Here is a 23,917-nt window from a genome sequence, read left to right as displayed (position 1 = left end):
TTGTGCCCCACGTTGGGTGCCAGAAAGGACTGTCGTGGTTTAGCCCCATCCGGCAGCTGAGCACCACACAGCCGCTCACTTACTTCTCCCCTGTCAATGGTGGGACGGGGAGGAGAATCAGAAGAAAAAGGTAAAACTCAAGGGTTGGGATAAGGACAGTTTACTGGGACACCAAAGGAAGAGGAAAATAACAACAACACTACGAATGGAAGAATTTACAAACCAGGTGATACTTAATACAACTTACTCATTGCCCAAAACCCAATGCCCAGCCCATCCTTGAGCAGTGACCCTTCCTCCCCAGCCAGTCCCCTTTATATACGGATCATGACATCATATGGTATGGAATACCCCTTTGGCTAGTTTGGGTCAGCTGTCCTGGCTGTGTCCCCTGCCAGTTTCTTGTGAAAAATTAACACTATCCCAGTGGAAAACCAGGACAGGGGATTTATTCCTTTCTGGGTATTACAGTTTGCAATTTGCAGTTGTGCAAAATGAATGGTGTTTATTTAGTTGATACTGAAATATATTTGTGGTCTGTAATTTTGATAAATCTCTTTCCTGATACCTAATTCCGTTTCTGCCTTAAAGGCAGAAAGAGCTTTAAGTGTACCTTCCTTCTATCAAAGCAGAATTTTACCTGCTGACCTATAAAGGACTCTTAAGATAAAGTTAGTTTTGCTGTACATGAAATGCTGTTAAACTTAGATAAATCTAACCAGAATGAATCTGTACGTTCTCAAGTCCAAGTGATGTGCAGAAAATGTAGCATAAGCATATGGTTTAAGTTGCAAAATAAAAATTAAAAGCCCTTGGTAAAATTGCTTAGCCTGTAACTCAGAAAGCAGATGCTTAAGGTGTTTAGAAGCAAAAAAAAAATATTAGCTTTGGTTTCTAGAAAGTGGAAAACAAGTATTACCCTAACTCTGCTGTCAGAAAAGTGACTGTAAAAAGGTGACATCTTGCTCAGCAGGTCTGTTTCTAACCTGTATTTCAGGGTCTATTTTCCTTATTTTTTTTTCTTCCTTCCTCCTGATGAATGCTTTTGCTCTTGTTGGTTTTGCAGAGCCAGCACAGTGTTGATCGAGGGGGGGCTGGCAGACGCAGCAATCAGAATTATCAACTGCTTTGCCAAATTCTGCATTGCTGACAGCTGTGCAAGCCCACTGGGGACAGTGGGAATATGCAGGTGTCCCTGTGCATGGGCTTGGCCCATGGTCCCGGTGTTACTGGTAGCGATGGGCAATGAGAACAGAGCCCAGGATGACTCAGGAGCGTATTGCGGAGTTGGCAGGCGGGAATGTTGGGAGAACATCTTTTGTTTGTAAACTGAGACTTGAGATAGAAGCACGGAAGCACAGTAAATCTGGAATATCACAGGGCCTCTTAAAGTTTTTTTTTAACCTCCTCTTTCCCTTCCCCTCCATATCCACTCAGAGGAAATATCGTTTTCAGTCCACTTAGAAGAGAGCTGCTTGCTTGGAGTGTGGGAAAGAAAAATAGAAAAAAGCTAAAACTCTAGTTTCTTCTATATGGAGTATTCCATTTTGTGAAAGTTACCTTGAACTGATAAGACTGCAGAACAACTTCTCTGTGAATTCAGGCCATTTTGTGCCTTAAAGGCTTCTCCCTCCAGAAGCAAAGAAAATAATAATCAAAATAAATCTAGCCATCCAATTAAATATTGGAATTTTGAAAACTTAGGCATAGCAATTAAACAGAGCCCCTTCCTCCTTTTATTTTTTTCTGCCTATTCTAAACAAGTCCAAAGCACTTTGCAGGCTACAAATAGAGGTCATACAATACAACCCAGTCCCTGTGGTCATTAGCCAGAAAACTGAAATACAGATGTCTCTGGGGCAAAACAAAGGAGTTTTTAAGTAGGGCACAACTTTAGGACAAGGAAAGGATGTCATTGAGCTGAGCTGAGATTTTCAAGGTAAGTGAAGAAGTTAGCCCTTGGATTGTAATTTGAAGGGTCTGCAGACAGCTAGCAAAGGGACCACAGCCTTATGTGTATTTAGTGTTGCATTTCTCAATGCCCCTTTCTCGCTCCATCTCCTCCTCAATACGTGGGATTTAGTTTGTGGCATCCCATTTTGAAGTTCTTATTTAGAAATTCTGTTGTTCTTCTGTTAAAATGTCATAGGAAGGTTGAAGGAGTTTCTCTTGAGCCAAAGTATAGGAAATTTTTTCTGAACTTGGAAAAATTTCACTGCTGTGGTAAGTGGGAGAATAAAATAAGCCTGCAGAACTTGTCAAAATAGAAGTGTAACAGAGGCTTTGAAAGCCCACATTTCGACTGGACAAGAAAGCACCTTCTCAAGCTGTGATGGTTGATAGGTGTTTACAGTATTTTGACAATAAATGCTCTAAATTTTATAAAAAAAGGAAACTTTTTTAATAATTAGGATTTTTAAGACACTTTTGCTAGATTCCATCAACTCACTTAAATACAGGTCCATAAAATTACCAATATTCAGTTGTAGCAATTATCGTTGGTTTTAATTTTTAACTTTAGCCTACAGTAGGAGCACCTGAAGACGTGGCAGGGAATATTTCTAATCAAAGCTTCAGGCAGGGAAGACTTATTGTTTGAGGCCTGCACAGCTTCTAAAACTTAACTGTGTTGCTGCGAACATGGGATTTCTAACCATCTTCCCATTCTGTTAAAGGATTTTTAAAAAACTGTTGATTATACCACCATCTGGGGACTTGCAATAATTTTCAAAAGTGTGAGAAGTAGTCTCTGTAGTCACTCTGCGTAGAAAAACGCTGTTGGAGATGTGGCGAACCTCGTGTGTGCAGTTACTGCAGGGTTGTGATATGATTGATGTGAATTGAATGGGACTCTTTGGCAAGAGTCCTTGCAAAACTGACTGCACGAGACCCACTTAGAAAATAATGGGTTTGCTTGTTGGGGAGCATATGGGGGAGATGTCTGCTCGCTCACTCTGGAGAGAGATGGCAAGATTCTTCACGTCTTGCTCTGTACCAGGTGCCTTCTCATATTTCTACCTTAGGATACCGGTTTGGTGAGCAACCAAACCTAACTTTTGGGGATTGAGGGTGGGACATGAAGCCGGAGTAATGAGGTGAATTATACTCAAGTCTTCTTACAGAACTAAAGTAACATATACTGCCCTTGCTACAGATTTACGATGTTATTTCAACAAATGGAAACCCCAAGCGTAATGTCTATGGGGGGGGATAATGGAATTAAATGGGAATAAGTGCATGAGTCTTGCTCTGTAATCCACGTCCAGTGATGCTGGCTGTAAATCTCTGGCTGAGGCTGGTTTTAATATTAAACAGGACTCTGCATTTTAATGGAATGAGCGCGCAGCTGAGATGTTAGCTTGTGAGTCTTAATCCACTGTTGACTTCGATAATTCATTTAGCTTTTCAGTCCGTCTATCTGCCGTAGAAGCTGTGAAATGGGTGAGTTCGTAGTCCCTTCCAGAGGAAACTGTGGGAAGAGTTGCATGCCATTAAATCCTACCCTAGTGAGGTCCCAGGGGAAGCACTTGTTCCAAGGATGATGCAGCAATGTCCTTTTTCTCCCAAAGCATGTGAAAGTACTGTGTCTTGGAAGAGCAGAGGACCAAGATTGTCTGCTAGGAAAGCACGTAGGTTGTGGATAGAGAAATATCCTGGGGGTGGACTGTCCCAGCAAGGGCTGATGGAGCAGATGGGGACACTGCGTAGAGGCTGTGCACAGGGGAGAGGATGCTGCTCTGGAGTCCTTTCCTCTAGTCTTCTCCTCACACAATGCCCTTTGGCTCTCATTTGTTACCCTGGGTTTCAGACCTTCCCTCATCCTTCCTGCTGTGTCGGTTTTTTTCCCCTTTTTTCCTTTACCTCAGAAACAGCAAGACAAAATTAAATGGGAATTAAAAAAATTGTATGTCACCTATATAATACTTGTAGGGTCAACCTCTTTTTCTTCACCTTCTTCTATCTCTCCTATTTTGACTAGCTTTTTAGAGCAGGCAGTGCCAGTTGTGCGTTCCGGATAGAGCTATGACAGTGGTTGGTCCCAAATGATTTTAACATGAAAATAAGTGCAGAGTGCTAACTAAAATCTAAATAACCATAGAAGAACAGGAGACTGATCTCTCAGGTGATGTTTAGCACTTCTCAACTCAATGTCTCCTACTCATCTGCAAGGTCATCAGGGAGGTCCTGCAAATCCTGGCTTTAATTTGATAATTTAACTTAGTCCAATGTTCGTGTTTCAGGTTTCTTGTTCTTGTGGCTGTTGAGAGTGATCCTGCTGGGTCTGAACACTGCATCTGTCTGATGTGGAGTCTGAGTGGAAGCATAGGTAGTAAATGTACAGTGAGCCTGGCTGGTTGCTGTGTATGTTTTTTTTTTCCTCTAGGATTGGTTTTTATGCATAAGTATATTGCAGCAAAATCACTGGAGCTCTTAAGGTCTATCATTGTTCAACAGTGTCTTAGATGAGCATTGTTTTAGGGCTGGTAACCTTCTACTGATCTCTTTCTGATTTGAGTAATGCTAATTTAAAACATATTTATGTTGATATATATGATGGGGAGAAAGCAACTTCTCCCCAGAAGCGCAAGTTGAAATGAATACATTACACTAAAGAGAATCATGGGTTAATTTCTTTTAAGGGATTTTGCGATAACTCTTTCAAAGACAGACTCTGCGTAATTTAATGCCTGAACTTTTTTTCCTTTTTGGAAATGGGGGAAGTGTTCTTTCCTCCAGCTATTTTCATTGAGCCAGTTCCTAGAATTTTATAGAGAAAGGATAATATTTAGGTCATATGAAGTAGGCTGTTGGAGTCTTACTTCAAATATACTGTAAATATCATAGCAACAGTTATGAAGGAAGGGAAATAGTCACCTCTCACAGTATTAAACATCAAGTAGCTCAGCTAAGCTATTAATTAAAACTATATGGAATGCAATGTAGTTCCACATTAGGTTGTATGAATGAACCGATAAGATTTTCTATCAAAGAGAAGTAACCATCCAAGAAAAGTAAATGTGGGAAGATTAAAACTGGATTATTTTTTTTTAATGGAATAAACTAGAGAGGAAAAGTAATAATTTTATTGTCCATCAGAAGAGGCTGGGTAGCTCTTCAGTGGAAAACCAAAATCTTTGGAACTCGAGCTGGGAAGTGCTGCATGTGTCATCCAGGCATACCCACGTTGTAACGCTGAGAGATCTGTGAGGATAAATAAAAATTCAAGACCTGTGGACATAAAAACCTCTCTGAATGTAATATCTTCTCCTATAGCTGAAAAGAGTTTTTTGAAAGCGTGGGAATGGCTTGACAGAAATTGATAAGAATTAATAAGCAGATTTTTAAATTTGTTATTGTTTACACCAAAGTTGTGCAGTATCAAAAGAGATAAAAACTGGCCTAGGTGAGGGCTCGGTTGAGTAGAGTCCCACAGTGGCACCTGGTCAAATTAAGAAGTTAATCTCTTCTCTGTCACAAACTATCAGACGTTACACTTTGTCTCATGGGTAAGGGCTCGTTAGCGACCCGGAGCTGCTGGTACCATTTTTCAGGGTCTGGAGAGACGTTCTCCAAGGTGATGTGACTAGATCAGTTCCAGGAAGGTTAAGTCAGGCCAGAAGAGGCACTTCCGTGGCTGTGTTGCCCCATCGTCCCCAGACAAGGGGGCTACCTGAGCTCCTGGATGGCCGCTGGTGTGGAGGGGACCCGGGCAGTGTGCTGCAGCCTTGCAGCTGCCCAGGCAGAGGAGGTAATGCAGGTGTCCCTGAGAGGATGAGTACGCAAGAAGTCTTCCTTGAGCAGTTCTGCCTGAATCCAGCCCTAAGTGTGCTCCTGATGGAAAGCGGACAGTTGGAGGGAGTTTGGCCGACAGCCTGGCTTTCAGGCCACTCATGGAGTAAGATGATGTCTTCTGCGTCCTATGTTTTGACACTTTTTGTCTCTGGCAGTTGTTGGCAACAGATACAAGCACGGATGGAGTGCTTGCGAAGTGATGCTTCCTTGGGGATGACTGTGGTTTGGAGAAACATGGTGTGTGATGTGAGAGGTGGGAAGAAGAGGGGTTTTCCTCCCCTTTCTTTTCATATTATCATCACTTCACACGAGTGTCATTACAGAGCAATCATTGAGACAGTATTAGGTCTGCACTCCCACTGCTCTTTCCTTCAGAGGGGCAGAAGGCAGAAGGTTTGTATGCCATGGCTTGTCTTCATCTTGCCTGTCTTCAACCACCTGTGGTTCAGCATGGAGCTTGCTGGACAATCTCCATAGTTGGGAGGTGGATTGGGCACATGGAGTAGATGAAGCAGACTTGCAGTCCTTTGAAAAGCAATTAAATTTGCTTGTCACTTGCTATTCAAATGGGTCCGAGTGGTATGTTGATGGGGTGAGTTTGGACTGAAGTGCTGTTTTGTAGGAGAAGATGCTGAGCTGTGGGTTTGCTTTTTTTTTTTTCATACCTGCTAAGAGTGCTATGAAGTAAGAGCTTATGGGACTGAAAAATGAACGGGTCGAAGCATACCCTCAGGAAAGCAGATGGGTGAGGAACTCTAAACCAAAATCCTCCCTGCCCCTAAGTGATCTAATTAGGAAAAGAACGCAGGAAAAACAAGATTGTGTGAAAATTGAGCTTTGGAGTCACAGGGTAAGTACCCAGTTGTGGCTTACCTTTCTGTTGCCGCACTCCAAACACTGATGGGATTGTAAATTGCTCTCTGTTAAATGTATGCAAACCAGATTGTACAAAGCAATGATTTAAAACAACAACAGTCTTTCATCTTTGGTGAAGCCAACAAATATTATAAAATCTAAATTGTCTGGAAGAAGTAGTTTATTTTCAAATCCTGACAGCATTCAGCAGCTGAAATATATAAATGCACTCAATTCTAGCTTTTGAGCCTAGATTTAATGAGATGCTCAGAGGGAAATCTTTGGACAGGCTTATATAAATTGTAGAAATGGGCCACTGTATTGTCACAGATAACTATTTTTTTTCAACTTTTGATCCATTTTTATAAGTAATCATTTTATCAGACAACGCGTGGGTCTGCTCTTTACCTGTTCTTTTTGAAAATAATTTTCAACAGTAACAAATAATCATAGGCTGGAAATGGAGTCCTGTCACTGATGCTACCGAATAACAACCGATGAACGTCGAGCGGTGCGTGAGCTGCCGGGCTCTGCGCGGGTGCAGGATGCCCCTACCTGTGGTTCAGCCCTAGCCTTCATTTTATAACTGGCACAGGAAGAGTGGAGGAAAAAAAAAGGGGGGGTGTTGTGGGTTAAAGCAGAAAAGTGTTTTGCTGTTGGTCTCATAGCCTGAAAACAAAAAGTGTAACCGATATCTGAAAGGTATGAGAGCTCACACTTCCTTACAACTGACTTTGTTGTATCATAGCACTCTGTAATTTCACTGAGCAATCTGCCCTTCTCATTCACCACTTGGTACAGCTCAGCGATGAGAGGTGTTCTCTGAGCTCAGCATCTTCCACTTAGGAAATGGCCCAGGATGTTTTTAAAAAGAAAGACATTCTTACAGTAATATGAAAACAATATTATGTTTTGGCAAAGATGTCCCAGTAAGAAGTAGAATAACCCTTGGAATCGCTGAGGGTTGCATCAAATCATAGAATAAAGTTGTTGAATTTGATCTGGTATCTGCGCACTAATTATGAACTGAAATTTCTGGAAGCAAAGGAATGTCCTTTATGCTTTCCTTCTTGTTGACAGCTTAAAATAAGTTGGTCTAAAAAGTATGTGCTCTTAGTTTCTCCTCCAGTGTGAACGTGAGCTATAGATAACAGAGTCTACTGCTTTTCTTTTTTGCATAGGGCTAATATTTAGATCTGTATCAGGAGGGCAATTAGGAACCACAGCCAACATTGTGGGTCTAGCTGTCCCAGACACTGCTCAAGTTCCTGAAGGCAGTCTTTCTCCTAAATGAGACCTGAAGCTCCAGATACATCTTCTGGATCTTAATCTAATGCCATACTTTCTGTGCTATCTAAGCCTGCTTCTTTGCTGTGCCATCAAGGCCCAGCAGTCTTTGATGTGATGTAGTCTCACTTATTTGCCAAATAATAGTCACTTCTCAAGCACCACAGGATTATTTTTTTTCAGCATTTTCTGCTTTTTTCCCCAGTGGCTTAAATACCTGTGTAGATGTTGGCAGATGTTTTGACCTCATCAATATGACAGATTTGAAATATTTTCATCTTTTCCTGGGATAAGTCTTGTTGTTTATTCACTGACTTCACTTATTTTAATACTTGGTCCTTCCCAGAGGACTTGTTTTGAAAGTATTCAAATGTCCAGCTGCAGTTTCAGATTTTGTTTTCTTTGCCAGACAGTAAGCTGGAAATAATTTTCAAGTCAACTCCCTTCCCCCTCCTGTGCCCAGATCATGCCAGCATGTGTCCTGTCCATGCTCCAAGGGTTTGTTTCTTCTTGAGAAGTTGGGTGAATTGTTTGTGACTTTTCATTCTTCTTCCTTCTTACAAAATGTTTGACTTGGCATTGTTGAGCCTTGGGGTTTACAGCCAGTTAATATTTAAAAAAATATTCAAAATAGAAACAAAAAAAATATTTCAAGTTAATAATTAATGCTAGATGGGATCCCCTGCACACTTCAATCTTTACTTGTACATTGGCTGAGTTACTTGGAGAAGATAACATTTATCAGCAAACTACATTCTTCTAGTAAGAATCATAGAATGGTTTGGTTCCAACCCCCCTGCCATGGGCAGGGACACCCTCCACTAGACCAGGGTGCCCAAAGCCCCATCCAACCTGGCCTTGAACACTGCCAGGGAGGGGGCATCCACAGCCTCTCTGGGCAACCTGTTCCAGTGCCTCGCTGAATGTATTACTGATTGCAGTAGTGGGTAATTCCTCATGCATTTCGGAGTGAGGTCCATGGTAATGGTGCCCTTCAGGTGGGAGAAGGTGGTTTTGGTTTTGCTGTGTGGTGGGTTTTTGTGTTTTTGTTTGGTTTGTTTTGGAACTGGTAACTGTTTTAAGACCATTTGTTTAGCTTAACTGTGCAGCATATATGCGGATGGTGATGTTTTACTTGTGTTCCATGTTACAACACTTGAGAAAGTTTCTGTGAGGGCATCACGGGAGGTTTATCCTGCCCTTATGGTTAAGGAAAAGAGACTGGGAGAGCATTTTCCATTTGATATGCTATTGTTAGACTTTGAGCTGGAAGACTGTGGGTTAACTGTAGGTTTGCTGCGTTTTCCATGGTAAAGATGATGCTGGAGGTAACTTGTTTACTGTTGGAAGGAGCATAATGTCTCTTTTATTAAGTCATCTTTATCTGATACGATGAGTATAATTTAATTTTCCTGTTTTTCTTCTGTGTGCTTTTCCAGGTCTGGAAGAATTTGGGGATTTTTTTATCAGTCATCTCTTTATCCCAGAGTTCCAACATTTTCTCCGAGTGGGTTTGCACTGGCAGCTTTCCCCTAAGCTGCTGTTATTGTATCTTTCATGCCGTTGTCTGTGGTGTGAAATGTTAAGCAGCTTAGCCATGACTTTAATTTCTCTGTTAAAGCCTGTGTTTTTAAATAGTGTTGGCCTGCTTAGCACCTCTCCAAACTTTGTGGATATCCTCCCATTACACTCTTTTGGTGCAGGTTTTTACTTTGTATGTGATAGCAGCTTTCTGAGTGAGACTCCTGAACTTAGAAGGTATTTTATTTTAGCTTCTTTCAAAAGCTACCTGTTTAATATTGTTAACTGCATAATTCTTATTTTAAGACTGTTTTTCCTTTTCATTTTATTCCTAATGTCAGCTGCTTATTTCTCTTAAGCTGTGTGTGAGAAGTTAAACATGATGTACTGTCTTTCCTACAGAGAATATCCCCTGCCTCTGATTTCTGCATCTCTAAAATTACCTTCCGCTGTTGGAAGCGGTTGGTGTATAGCCTATAACATGTCAATTTTGAATTGTGTTGGATACGCATCTTACAGTCCATGAAATCTTTTATTGATATTGATCTGAAATTGCCACTGTAATCGTGTTTAGTTCTCCAACGTGGATTTTTCTCGGTACCTTTTGTTTCGCCTTTTTAAAGTTTGTTTTTTGTTCTTGCTTTGCATGAAAAGTGATCAGATCAGATGTCAGCTGCACTACACACTTTAATATCCTGGGTAAGTTGAGCTACGTTTTCATTCCAGTAGACGGGTTTTTAATCTGATCTATGGGTAGATATCTTACTAGGGGAATGAATATTCTACCAACAAGAAACTCCAGAGTGATTCTGTCAGTCTTTTGCTATCCTGACTCTTTTTCTTATTATTTTATTTATTTATTTATTTCCAAGCATGCTTACCAATTTAATTCTTCTCTCTGGTTGTTGTAGGGACTCTCCAATGTAAGCAGATGTCATGGCTGAGGACACTGTCACAGTTTGTAGCAAGCTGCGAGTTCAGCAGCTCAGTTGTCTGTTGGTGTGCAGTATCCTGTAATTGTCATTTTCCCATATCACATTTGAAATGCAGCTTGCAGAAATTGGCTGTTAATTGGCTCCCAGTCCTTCAGCAATTTTTCAGCATTAGAAATCCTAATTTAATGTTCTTCTTTCTGTGGGGGGAGAGAGCCATTTTCCAGTCTTGGTTCATCATGTCTATGATGAATTCTTATATTTAGTTATATCTTTTAACCCACTCCTCAACATCGACATAAGCTGTGGATTTTAAGAACACGCTCATCTGTTTTCTCTGTTACTTGTATAGCTTTTGACCTTGCTGATTTCTAGTATCCTGGAGAGCTATAATTGTAGCTGGTAGAGAAGCATTCATTTTAGAAATTGCTGTTGCGTTTGGAATATGTTACCACCACTCCTCCCTGCCTTCCCCAGCTGCGTGGTGCTGTGCTGCTGGTAGAAGGGGAGATGGGAGCACTCCAGCATCCAGTTTCGTGAGTCAGGCCGGCCAGCCTAGCCTGAGAAGTCATCAAAGGGGATTTGACCAACTCAGGCAAGGGGAGGCTTGCAAAGTGCAGTAGAGTTGAAACCGTTGCTTAGCAGGTAACAAGTAGCAGAGCATAGTAGCCATCTTCAGCTGCTCCTGATATATCCATGGGCAGAGCTGGCTTGTCAGAGCCTTGGTATCCAGATAATTTTTCTAAAGGCTCAATTTTTGAGACTATCTTTTAGCATAGAGTTTGTTGAGTGGCAACCTTGTTTAGCTTATTGACTTAACTGCCCTACTTAGGTACCTCTGTTTGCTTGTCAAGTCTGCAGGTCACTGGTGAGGGTAACTGGGAAGCCAGTGGGTCTGTAACACAGCAAATGACTTGCTTTTCATGTGATCCTTGCTCTTCTAGACCTGCCTGTCTTGGCTTAGCCTATACCGGAGAAAGTTGCAATTCTTGGTGTAGCCTCACAAGGTTCCCATGATGTTCGCAACTCTCTTCTGCTGTGTCGACATGCAGATCCTAAGGAAGAGTCCACTGGCCCAGATGATGTTAAAATTTAAATTATATCTTTATTTAATGAGATGGAAGTACACCTATCCAAGCTGTGAACAGCCAGTTTCTCCAGAAGAATTCTGTAGGAAACAGTGTCAAAGGCTTTACTAAAGTCTAGGTAGACAACATGCACGGGCTTTCCCTCATGCACTAAGTGGGTCACCTTGTCATAGGAGGAGATCATGTTAGTCCTGAAACCTGCCTTTCATGAACCCATGCTTGGTTGTCCTGGTTGTCCTGTATGTGCCACGTTGATGGCACTCAAGATGATCTGCTCCATAACCTTCCCCGGCACCAAGGTCAAACTGACAGGCCTGTAGTTCCGCAGATCCTCCTTCCAGCCCTTCTTGTAGATGGGTGTCACATTGGCTAGCTTCCAGTCAACTGGGACCTCCCAGTTAGCCAGGACTGCTGATAAATGATGGAAGGTGGCTTGGTGAGCTCTTCCACCAGCTCCATCAGTATCCTTCTGTGGATCCCATCCAGCCCCATAGACTTGTGCATATCAAAGTGGTGTGGCAGGTGGCTAACCATTTCCCCTTGGATTATGGGGGCTTGATTCTACTCCCCATCCTTGTCTTCCAGCTCAGGGGGGTGGGTACCCAGAGAACAACTGGCCTTGCTATTACAGACTGAGGCAAAGAAGGCATGAAGTACCTCAGCCTTTTCCTCATCCTTTGTCACTATGTTTCCCCCTGCATCCAATAAAGGGTGGAGATTCTCCGTAGTCCTCCTTTTGTTGTGAATGTCTTTAGAAACATTTTTTATTGTCTTTTACAGCAGTAGTGAGATTAAATTCTAGCTGGGCTTTGGCCCTTCTAATTTTCTCCCTGCATAACCTCACAACATCCTTGTAGTCCTCTTGAGTTGCCTGCTCCTTCTTCCAAAGGCCATAAACTCTGTTTGTTTTTTTTTCCTGAGGTCCAGCCAAAGCTCTCTGTTCAGCCAGGCCAATCTTCTTCCCCGCTGGCTCATCTTTCGGCACAGGCGTCCAGCCTGCTCCTGCACCTTGAAGATTTCCTTCCTGAAGAATGTCCAGGCTTCCTGGACTACTTTGCCCTTCTGGACTGCCTCCCAAGGGACTCTGCCAGCCAGGCTTCTAAACTATATATATAACTATTTATTAAAAAAAAATTGAGCATGTCTTCTGAATGCAAAATGAGTATTATGTGAACGTCATCTTCATTTATGTGACATGGAATTACAGTGAAAAAAACGTGCAGGCATGCATCTCCAGCTTTCCTTGGGATCTTGGACAATGTTACATATTACTGCTACTGCATGTAATCACAGGTGGAGACTGTGCTGCAAGGGATAATCTCTTGTTGTTTGTTACATTGAGTGCGTTTTCTTTTCTTCTCCTGTTTTTTAATGAGTCCCTTTCTGAAGTAGGCTAAGCCTAGTTGTCCTTTTATCAAATCCCAGTTGGTGATCGCTATTAGCAACAAGATAACACGTTTTCACAAGCTTGCACCTGGCTTTAAAAAAAAGGAGCGTGTGCTGCTTTGCACATAAGCTTTGTCTCTCTGGGTTATAAGGGTTCAATTTGAATAGCTGATTCATGTTCTGTACTTGGATACCTAGTACTTCGGCTTTGTGAGAAGCTGTAATGTTTTGTTGGGTTTGCATTTCACTAAATTAAGTAACCAGGAGAAGTGTTAAATGCAGAGATTTTCACCCCTGTTAAACAGTAATGATTTACAGTCATAACGAATGGAAGGCAGAAGCTGAATTGCCAGTGTAGGTAGGTATAAGGATTTTTTGTAAGAAATAAAGTTTGCTTGATGGAGGATCTTTGTAGCCTTAATCAGTTAACTACTTGATTAGAACTTGAGTTATTAAATAACTGTGTGAATATCCATGAAGTGGTTACTGAGGTCCTTTCCAGCATTTCTTCTGCAGACAAAAAAGGACTGTTTAAGTAGAATCCAACATTTCTTACAATCAATGGAAAAGATGTTTTATGTTTCTGAACCTTGGATCAGGTCCTACGGCACTAGGAACAATGAGGTGATTTAATAGCTCGGCATGTGTTCTGCTTGTTCCTTAGTACCCGTCCCACCACTCGGTTTGGACTGTCTTAATTTTACTAATAGAAACCATAGTGGCTTTGTAAGAGATTCTTGTCTGTGGTAGTATTTCCATGAGCTTCTGAGATGCCAGCATGGCAGAGTTTGAGAGGGGACTCTATTATTAAAAACTGATGTAGGGAGCAAAAAACCGGAATGGTTTTCTGGCACATGACCCCTGAAATTTCAATATGTCATCTGCAGCAAACTTCAATCTCCAATGTTTACATATCTGACTCTGTGCTTAGTCTTCACGTCAACAATAAGTAGCATCTCCACGTTCAGCACTGTTCTGAGTAAACATGTTTTTAGGAAGCAGAGTGTATCTGTTCTGGCTGAAGAATATACAAGAGGAATTGTACTTTGTCAGTTGTTCAGGTTAAGTTGTTCTTAACTATCTGTTTGGAAAAAAAAAAACCAACAAAATAATAAAAGAGATGGAGAGCATTGTTTCTTCATATCTTTCTGTGACAGACAACATCTTTCTAACAGAATTAGCAGTACTAAATTACGGGTGAACTGTATAGCAAAACTAACAAAAACATCAGTATTTTCCAGCCATTTTCCCCCATGTGTGTCTCAAATGGCATTCCTCTATAGGTATTCCTGTAATTTCATCGTGGGACAAGCAAAACTGTACCCCCCTGCAGCAAAGCCCTTGATGTTGGGATTTCAGTGACATGAGTGGGAGTGAGGAACTCTGGATTCATTTTCCTTTGCAGCCCTTGGGCGATTATTGCAGGATACTTCCTAGCACCTACAAAACTTTCGGGGAAAAAAGCTTTTCTTGGTGAATTAACTTGTGTATTTTTTTCATGTGGAAGTCGGCCGGGAGTCTTCTCTGGGCGTAGGAGGCTGTCACCCCGGCAGGTTGAGAGTGCAGTCCCTGGGCAGGGGTGCTGGGGAGATGGTGCATATGCTCCCTTAGGGCAGCCAGAGCACTTGCCCAGCTGTTTGGAGATACCAAGGAAGAAAACAAGACCAGTGCTAACTAGTTCCCGAGGGGACTTTAGCTCAGCCCTCTGTGTCAGGAAGCTGGTTGTTGTAAAACAACCTGGGTGAGGAGCGGCAAGCCCCAAGGCTGCCGGGGTGGTGGGTGAGAGCGATGGGGTCCTCACAGAAGAGCTCTACATGTAGATATGCCCTTAGCTAATTCATTTGCTTCCTGAACTCCTACATCTTGCAAGAAGTGGGAATATTTAACAGGAAATAGAGCAGCTGACCACAAAAAATGTAGGGGTTTGAGGTTGGTTTTTTTCTCCCCCAATACCAGCTGCATTAAGTTGCCAGTTAAAGCAGCACAGGCTGAAGTCCTGGCTGTGCTTGCCACTTAGGGCTCTCTTTAGGCTCTGTATATCTGAGGATGTTTTAAATGCTATAATTTTAATTTTAGCTTGATACTGTATGGCTACATCTACATTGTTAAACTAAATAGGACCAGAGTGCAGGCTTGAGTGTAATTGTGCATTTGGGTGATCTTTACTTGCTCCGGGGCCGGGTTTTGGCTGAGGGCTTTCCCTGAGCCGTGTCCAGGTGTGGACATGTCTCTGGAGGTAGGATGGACAGAAATACATCTCTGGAGGGGAGTTTGGGCTTATAGGTGGAAGCTACACCATGCCAGAGAATTGGCACTGACCTGCTAATTGCTATTTACTGGTGTAATATCTTTATTAAGGTGAAGAGCCTTTTTGATGTTCTGTTTCGGTTTTTTGGATGCCTGGAGCTCACAAGCACGTGTATGTACATACACGTGTGGTATGAGATGGCGGAGCTGTTTTGGCCCTGTATGTGCGGTGGCGGGGAGGAGGCTTGCCTTCCTCCTGTGCTGCAGCAGGGAGCAGGAGAGCCACCCTGCTGGGAGAGGTGGGAAGGTCCTACACCTGTGCTCGCATCCCAAACTATGCCTTGATAGCCTGGTGGTTATAGCTGCCTCCTGGGGGCTGAAGGGGGGATTTCAGATCTCAGACAGTGGAGGGGATTGAACGTCAGATGTCTGTATTTAAGGCAAGTGCTTCAGCCACTGAGCCGTTGAAGGGAAGGGGAACGATGCTTTTGAACTGCTTACGGAGGAAAGGTAAAAAAAACCTCCCCCTTTTTATTGCTCTTAGCAGAGGGGAAAGGAGATGAAACAAAGAGCAAACTCTGGTAGGGAGATCGTGCCTGGGAAGCTGAAGTGAGGGTTTTACCTCCCCGTAGAGAGCCAGATTTTGTAATTTTGCCAGATTTTCCTCTCCGCAGCATTTCCCGGGCTTACACTGGACTCCTGCCTGCCCAGCGTTCAGTCTTCGGTGAGCCCCACTCCTGGCATGCCTCGCGGTGCCGTGTGCTTGGCACGGAGCAGGGCCACCATGCTGCCACATGGCATATTCCTTCGTGGTTACCACCTTCTGCAAACACTGAATCATCTTTCATGATCTAATCTGTGCTTAATAACTAAGAGTATTAAGACTTGTTCACACAGTGTTTCAAAGGTGGTATATAACTACAGGTCCATGTGATTTATTTTTTTAAGCATACTTTTTCTGATTTTGATGTTAATTCCTCCTTAATGCACTTGAGTTCGAGCCTGAAGAGATTCTGTTACTTGGTCAAGTCTAATTCAGGGGCTTTGGAGATGCTTTTATAAAATACTTGTGCGTTTTCACCCCCTTTTTGGTACCGTATTCATCTCTGACACTTAGAGTTCCATGAAATACAGCCTTGAATTGATGAAATTAACTTTTCTTGATCCAAGAGATTAAATGTGGCTGTAAATTTTTAAGCAGAACCAGTTGCTGCAATTCCCCATCAAAGAAAATCTTGTGGACTTGAACAAGTAAGACTTAGGGAGAGCGTTCTCCTGGGGAAGCTGATTAGTTAATACTTAAGTAATATCTTTTTCTTTCCTCTCCCCCTGCATCTCCAGACCTGAAACAACACAAACGATTCCTAGATCAAAAGAACGCTTGAGTCCCTTTTATCGGACAAATATCACAAACGGTAGGCTCTTAGTTTTCACTTGAGTAACGGCACGGGCTTTCACGATTCCTTTAATAAACTTAAAGTAGGTCATAATACCCACCACTACATCCTTAAACTGGTATAAATCTTGGTTTCCAGAGTTTTAATTACAGTGGCTGCTCCCATTAGGTGGTCTTGTTTCATGGCAGGATGCTAGACAGCTCTCTTGCTCTAAGTCATTTATGTGGACTGCGGGTATGTCTGTCAAACCATAATGAGCAATGAAAGAATGAAGAATGTTAATTTAACTGATGCTGCTTTTGCTGTTAACGTAAGTACCACCAGCTGCACCTCATAAACATTGCTGTTTGCTTGCCTGCACGTCGCCATTCAGCGAGACCTAGCGTGATTGATAGAGGCAGAATTAGACTGATGGTTTGCACGCTGCAACTTTTCTCTAGCACTATTTCTGTGAATGCTTTTTTGTTGCAAGAGACAGCTCCTAAAATTTAATTGCTTTTCAAACTAGCAAGTGCTGCTCGTGTAAAATGCTGATAATTGGTTTATGACATAGAGGTATTATAAATTAAAGAGAGGTCAGCGTAGATAATGCGCGTATTACCTGCTGGAGGAACGATGGTTGGGTAGAAGTGACACTTAGGAGATGCTTGCTTTGGCGTACAGGGGTTCTCGGTGCTCACACGTGGCTTCTTAAACAATGGGACCTAATAGGAAAGGACTGTCTGTAACAATAGCGGTGCTCGAAGTCACTTTATAATTAGAGAAATTACTGAATAATGCAAAACTCCATGAATGGGGTTTTTTTCCGGCCCATTAAGCGTTCGTGTAAACCTTCAAAATAAAGCTCCTTTCACCTGTCAGTTGTGCTGTGCACTGAGCAAAAGCACATTTTGTTCCTCTTGGGTGGGTCGTTAAGAGGGTGATTAACCCCAAGAATTTGACACAGGCCACTTGCGCTCCAGTGCCAGCTCATCCAGAAGGATCTCTCCCTCTCGCCCTTGCTCCCCTCATTAAGGTGCTCCCGTACCACTTAGCATGAAGCTGCTTCTCACTGACATCCTGTCCAACATTTTCTTCTTTGTCTTCATGGTTCCTTGAAGTGTTTCTCATCTCTAGCACAGCTCCATTCTCACTCTGTCCTGATCTACCCAGGTATTTTAGAGGTGATTTACTACATGTTCCCATTTTTACTCCAAGTGTATGTCAGGGTGAAATGCTCTAAATCAAAATGATAGCAGTCTTTAGGATTTAAATTATTTAAGGTTTAAAACAAGGAATACTCATTTAAGTGATTGATTTATTTTTTTCTGTATTGCATATAACTTATTTCCATAATATTCTTTAGTTAGTAATAATTGAAATGTTATGACTTGCAACTAAATACCTTAAATTTATATCATTCTTTGCTAGTCACAATAATACACTCTTATCTCTGCACACTGTTAGGTTTTAAAGCTTTATATTTTTTGTTGAGTAATAAATATTGTAGCTTTATTAAATTTTTAACAGATTAATTAATTCATGGCAAGCCATAGTCTGGATATTTTTCTGAACACCTACAATCAGTGAAGCTTCTTGTTTCGAGTAGAGATGGGAGAGATGCAGAACGAGGCAGAACTGGTGGTTATGACTCGCAGGACCTGATGGTTATGGCACCGGACTGCAGCCCAGGGTCCGGTCCCCGCTTCGGGGATACGCCTGGGAGGGAACTGTAGTGCTCCCTGGTTTCTTGTGTGTGTCCTACCCGTAGGGTATCTTACACTGCCTCTTTTATGAGGGTTTTTGATGTTTTACATAGAACAAAGTAAGGTGGATCCTTAGCAGCATTTGGGTGCTGCTTCATTTAGTTTCTAGATTGCAGAGCCAGATTGCAACCTGGGTACTCAGACTAGCACAGTTCTGGTATGTATGAAAACATAAAGCTTTCAGGCCAAGTAGAGAAAACCCCACACTGAATTGGCCTTTAAATCATTAATACCATGGATGTAAACTCATACAGCTTGCCAAAACCATGTGTTGCGTACTAATGCCCTCCTTTCGTCTCAACCTGCCCCATAACCTGCATGTATCTAGGCTTTAGAGTTTTTCAGTTTTATTGATTTCAAAGAGAATTACATACATGCAAACTTTGGGTGTCCATGCACTTAAGTGTTGTAATGAGATTTTCCAAAAATGCTTGCATGTACTTCTAGGGACCTAAACTGGTTATTATATGGTCCCATGCCTGTAAGGCTATAATATTAGGCTATAATATCTTTCTCTCCCACTTGGTTCTCTTTTTCCAGCCTGTGACTGAGAAATTAACTTTTCTTGGTCTTATTTTCAGTGAATTGGTCCCAGTAAAGAAAATACTTTCTGAGTAACTGCTGACTATGTTGAAACAAACAAAGGAAAAATGTAATTCTGGACAGCCAAGGCTGAAAAATCGGACTTATTGGGAAAGGTTACAGAAGGAAAAGCTAAAAATAGTAGCACTTAAGTGGTTCTAAAAGTAATAATATAGCTATATACTGGAGCTTTACAGTGTTTAAATACACAAACATGCTTGAATTGACCTTGGATGGCAAGGAGATCTTAGATGGATTTTTTTGGTATAATTTCAAGGTGTCATCTTTTTACTCATCTCTTGAAGAGAATTCACTGATGCCATTTAACATTTTCTTTAAACCTTAGTCAGTTTAAGCTCTTATAATAAACCTAAGTTTTAATACTTTGGGTTTTTAAATTAAATTTGAAATTATGACATTTTAATCCCATATAACTGAGAAATATTAATTTTAATACAATTTAGTATGAATTTCATTATGCTTTCTTAAAGGGAAAAAATTTTACTCTTTTGTAAGAGAGTTTCCATTTAGTGGACATCTAAAACTATTTCTTTTGTAGCCACTGAAAATAAAAGTATTTCTTCTATAAATCAAAGGATCATTTTAATGGGCCTGACAAACAAAATTCCATATAATCTTAAAAAAAAATCTTCTTTTTGTTACTTTTGTTTTTTCCCACCCTTGAACATGTTGTGAGCAAACCAAAGACAAGACCACCTGGCTGTATTCAGATACTGTTTCCACTGTCATGATGTGTAACTTCAACAGAAGATCTGTCCTCACACTCTGTGTTGATTCTTCATCCTCTTTCCATTGGCCAACACAAGCTTTGGGTGGATCTGGTGAAGCAAATCTCAGTTCCTCAGTCCATCTTGGCACGCAGGAACTTTTCCAGCACTTCTTTCGGTGGTGGCACTGAGGGCATATACTGCCGAAGCCTTGTGCTGCGATATCAAAACAGGCTTGGCAAGAAGCGGCAGTAGTTAATTCTGTGTCCTCTTGCCACAGAAGTGATCTGAAACTCACCCCTGAATACAGTTTGGGGAAGTGAAGAAGGGATAAGAGACCAAGTGAGTTATGGAAAGGTGACATCCTTACCACCACGTATTTCTTTCTTCTTGTTTCAGAAGAGGCTGCTGCTATATTGAGCACTGTGGTCTGTAATCTGGTTGTGTTGCTAATCCCCATATATATATATATATATATAAAAACACAATATATGATGATTTTTTTTTTCTTCCAAGGAGGAAAAGCTGCTTTTCTTTAGAAGGCAGCAAAACCTTGGGCCAGTAAGTCTAACTGGGTTTTGTTCACCTCAGTTTATAGGCTGGAGATGAGAAAATGAACAAGGACATAGGCCAGCATTCGGGCTCTTCCTGTAACCTATGGGGTGTCTGGATAAAGGGTAGCTTATCTGTCCACATGGAAGTCATAAAGTCAGGATCAAATGGTGAAACTCCTAGCTTTAGCATCTCTTTCGTAAGTTGGGAACATTTCCTTTCCTTTCTCTCTGGCACTGGTGTGAGTTTTGCCGTTAACAGATCTACTGTAACAGGAGTGCTTCAGTGGATTAAATATTTCATGTTTAAAGTTGAATGGGTGGGGTAAATTCACTTTTTTTTGAACAAAAAAAACCCCCAACCCAACAACTTCTGATCTCATATTAGAAGTAATTTAAGGCGGGCTGCATTAAGGAATCAACAAATAACATTTTTGTTTTCGATGACTCCACTTACCTTGTGCTAATTTCCATCAGGATTCCAGATAATATACTACTAACCATTATTTTCTCACCTAGTTTGCTCAGTACAGACAGATAATAGATGATCCTATTACAAATAAATTTGACACTGCATCCATGAAAATGTGAAAATTGGAGTCTCTCATCATTATTTAAAATGTGTGCTCACTCACTCAAATGAGGTATAAGAGTCTACGTTGGAGATAAAGTAGGCCAGATCGCTGGAAAGGCTGCTGCAGTGTCACACAGGTTAATGTAGATGTATTATGTATTTATATAGCCTATAGGAGGATAACTTTTTTAGCAAATGATTTGGACTGAATGTGCACTTGATCAGGACTCTCATTAATAACCTATGGCCACACTATTCTCATGGTGAGAAGTTACCCTTGCAATCATAAAGATTAATTCTGGGGCTGTCTGTTGTAGTTTGGGAGAAAGAGTCCAAAGAAACAGGTGAGTCGTGTGTTAAGTGCTGAACAGAGATCTGTAGAGACTGAGCTAGAGATTAAGATCCTGCGCCATCCCTGACGTTTTGATTAAAATGGCCATTTTTTCAGCCACAGTTTTGGAAATCGGAACAAGCCTGCTTTTCTCTGAAGGTGAGGGCGTGCTCACGCTGCCTGCACCTCATTGAGGGCCTAATGCCAGACTGAGCCTCCATGCCTGAGAATCCAAAGATAAATTGGCTTTTTCCCATTGGGTGTTAGGTCATGCTCACGATCCCATGTGAATTGCAGTCAGAAGTTAGCAACCAGTGTGATGACACACCCAGTGGAATTTGATGCAAAGGAGGGAAAAATTGGTTAAACATCTGACAATAAGTATTTTCTTTTATACTGGTAATTGGATTTCCCCATTTAAGGGATCCTGAGAGACCAACATATTTTAAGCTCTTTGAAGCATGGGACATCTTCAGTTGATTTGTCCTGGGCTGTTACAAAATTTCATTATTCAGAATTGTTGCAGAAGCCACCTGGCACAGTGAAACAGTTTTGATAGACCTTTTCCTTAAGAGCATATGCCTGTAGCATGGCATTCTGGTTGTGTAGCTTGTGTAAGTGGTCTTGGACTAGACAGTTGTCTGGACTAATCACTTGAAGGCAGTCAGTGTTTTGAGAGTCTCTGAATTATGGACATGACAAATGAGGACCATAAGAGAGGATACTGAGTGAGGAGAATTTGACTGGAGGTGTTAGATTGGATGGAGAGCTTGTGCCTGGAAAGCACATCATCAGAGAGCTGGAGCTGTGGAGAAGGCTTTTGTACTAATCCTGACATCACTGTTAGGCCATGAGGAGAAAACTGTGGAAGTAAACAGCAGCATCCCTGGTGCTGGAGCATGATCATAGTACACACTCTCTGTCATCAGCATATTCTCTATGTCAAGAAATGGGTGTATGATAGTCTTATTCAAAGCCTTTGATGACAGGCTGCAGGATACTGCCTGGGGCTGTAAGACAAATAACAGTAGTCTTCTCCATGGGTGCTATCTGACTTTTTAAAAATGAATACCTTCCTGACTGCGCCGGTGCTGGTTTGTAAGGCACAAGCAAGCTCTCTGCTATCTTATCTAGCTGCTGAACTTGCACGTGGTTGAGTCACTGCTGTAAACAAGTGTGTCAAGGGAAGCATTGCAGTTCTTCACCTGGAGTATTCATGTCTCTCCAGATACGGTCAAAGCATCATGAAGACGGTAGTAACTTAATGATGTGAAATGACTTGCTGCAGTGCCTCATTCAGAGTAGTTGTGTAGAGACTGTCTACCAACCTTACTGAGAAAGCTTGATAGTTGGGGGGTGCTGGAGGCAGCACTGATGTGGTGCCACGCACCAAGCATGCAACTGAAAATACGTGATTGCCAAGAAACTATGAATCTTCTAGGAAAATTCTCTCCTTCCACTTATTTCATATGGCGGCACCTGGAGGATTGCAAGCAGCGCTGACCCTTCTTGGGGAGGGTTAGCTCTCAGGCTACCCACTGATGAAAGTTTCTCAGCACCATATGTAAAGAACCTAAACCCTATGTTTTTATATAACCTAATTCTTTAATTAAATCTAGCAGTTCAATTTTAACAGCATGATCTCCTCACGCAATTGAAGGAATTCTGTGATGGTCATGTGTGCTAAAATCAACAATTCACATCAGGAGAACAAATTCTCACTGTGAAGGAATTGCTTCTTTTTCTAATTATTCTCACAGAATCAAAAGTTTGATTGACTTTAACCTGCTCACCTCCCACACTTCCTCTTCTGTCTTGACTTGCTTTCTTCTCTTTCTTCTCAAGAGGATCTTTTGTAACTGATCTGTTTATTCTGCTGTTTCTTTGGGGATGACAAATTAAGCTATAGATCTTTTTTTAGTAATTGGGAGGTGGAGAGAGGCGATTAAGAGCTCTGTTGTGCCAGTGTACTGCTGGCAGTCAGCTTTGGAAATTTGGTTTGTTGCTTTGGAAAAGTGGCCAAGATCTGTGCCTCAAAGGTGTGAGGTTTTGAGCCTTGTCATTCTCGTATTGATTTGGAGTATAATAAATGGGACAGCTGATAAAGGATTGAGTAAGAGAAATATAATTAATGCCAATCAACATGAGCTTATAGAAAATAGATCCTGTCAAGCTAACCTGATATCTATTAAGTGTTTTTAATGTGATTGCAAGTTTGGTATTTATGGCTTCTACAAGGCATTTGACTTGGGGACACCATTTTGATTAAGAAACTAGAACAAAATAATTTGATTTGGCATGTGTGAGGGATGGGAATTGAGCTTGCCCAACTTCAGCCATTTACAATTTGGTGTCCTACTCTAAACTAGTTGTCCTAGGCTCCCTCTGAAGTCAGTGGAGAGGAGGAGAGCAGACTATTGCTGTACTCCTGCATTGACACCAGGAGAACGTGGGCTTGTAGGACAAAGGTGTTGTGTTGCCTGTGTCAGCAGTCTACATCCATAGGAGAACTTGAGGGAGACTGTGCTAAATCTGGGTCTGACCCTACTGCAGACACTTCTGAAATATTGTGTTCAGGTCTGTAAGCACCTCAAGGAGGTTGATGAGATAGGGAGAGATGGTAGAAGAGTGGTGATAGTGGCTAAGGGGTGAAAAGACATGCCTTGAAGCCTGTGGTGGGTTGACCCTGGCTGAGGGCCAGGTGCCCACCAGAGCCGCTCTATCACTCCCCTCTTTCATTAGACAGGGGAGAAAAGGTACAATGAAAGAAAACTTACGGGTCGAGATAAGGACAGGGAGAGATCATTCTCTAATTATCATCACGAGCAAAACAGACCGAACTTAGAGAGGGAATTCATGTTATTTATTACTAAGTAAAACAGAGTAGAGGAATGAGAAAT

At 41.7% G+C, this 23,917-nt stretch overlaps 1 protein-coding gene across 6 annotated transcripts in view; it reads left to right on the top strand.

Moving 5' to 3' along the window:
* Positions 1–23,917, top strand: part of KLHL29 (kelch like family member 29) — a 412,753-nt gene that overhangs the window by 41,426 nt on the left and 347,410 nt on the right. For 2 of the 6 annotated variants that reach the window (XM_075750514.1, XM_075750511.1), the window contains exon 1: positions 10,111–10,155. The exons of 3 other annotated variants lie outside the window; for them this stretch is intronic. The gene's annotated coding sequence lies outside the window, so the exon portion shown is untranslated. Of the gene's footprint in view, positions 1–10,110; positions 10,156–16,450; positions 16,525–23,917 lie in introns of those variants that run through there. One more of the 6 variants, XM_075750513.1, reaches the window with a different exon arrangement.

The sequence above is a fragment of the Balearica regulorum genome, chromosome 3 (genome assembly GCF_011004875.1).
Source record: "Balearica regulorum gibbericeps isolate bBalReg1 chromosome 3, bBalReg1.pri, whole genome shotgun sequence".
Lineage (NCBI taxonomy): Eukaryota > Metazoa > Chordata > Aves > Gruiformes > Gruidae > Balearica > Balearica regulorum.
Note: the sequence above shows the minus strand (reverse complement) of the source record. Positions and strands in the feature narration are given on the sequence as shown.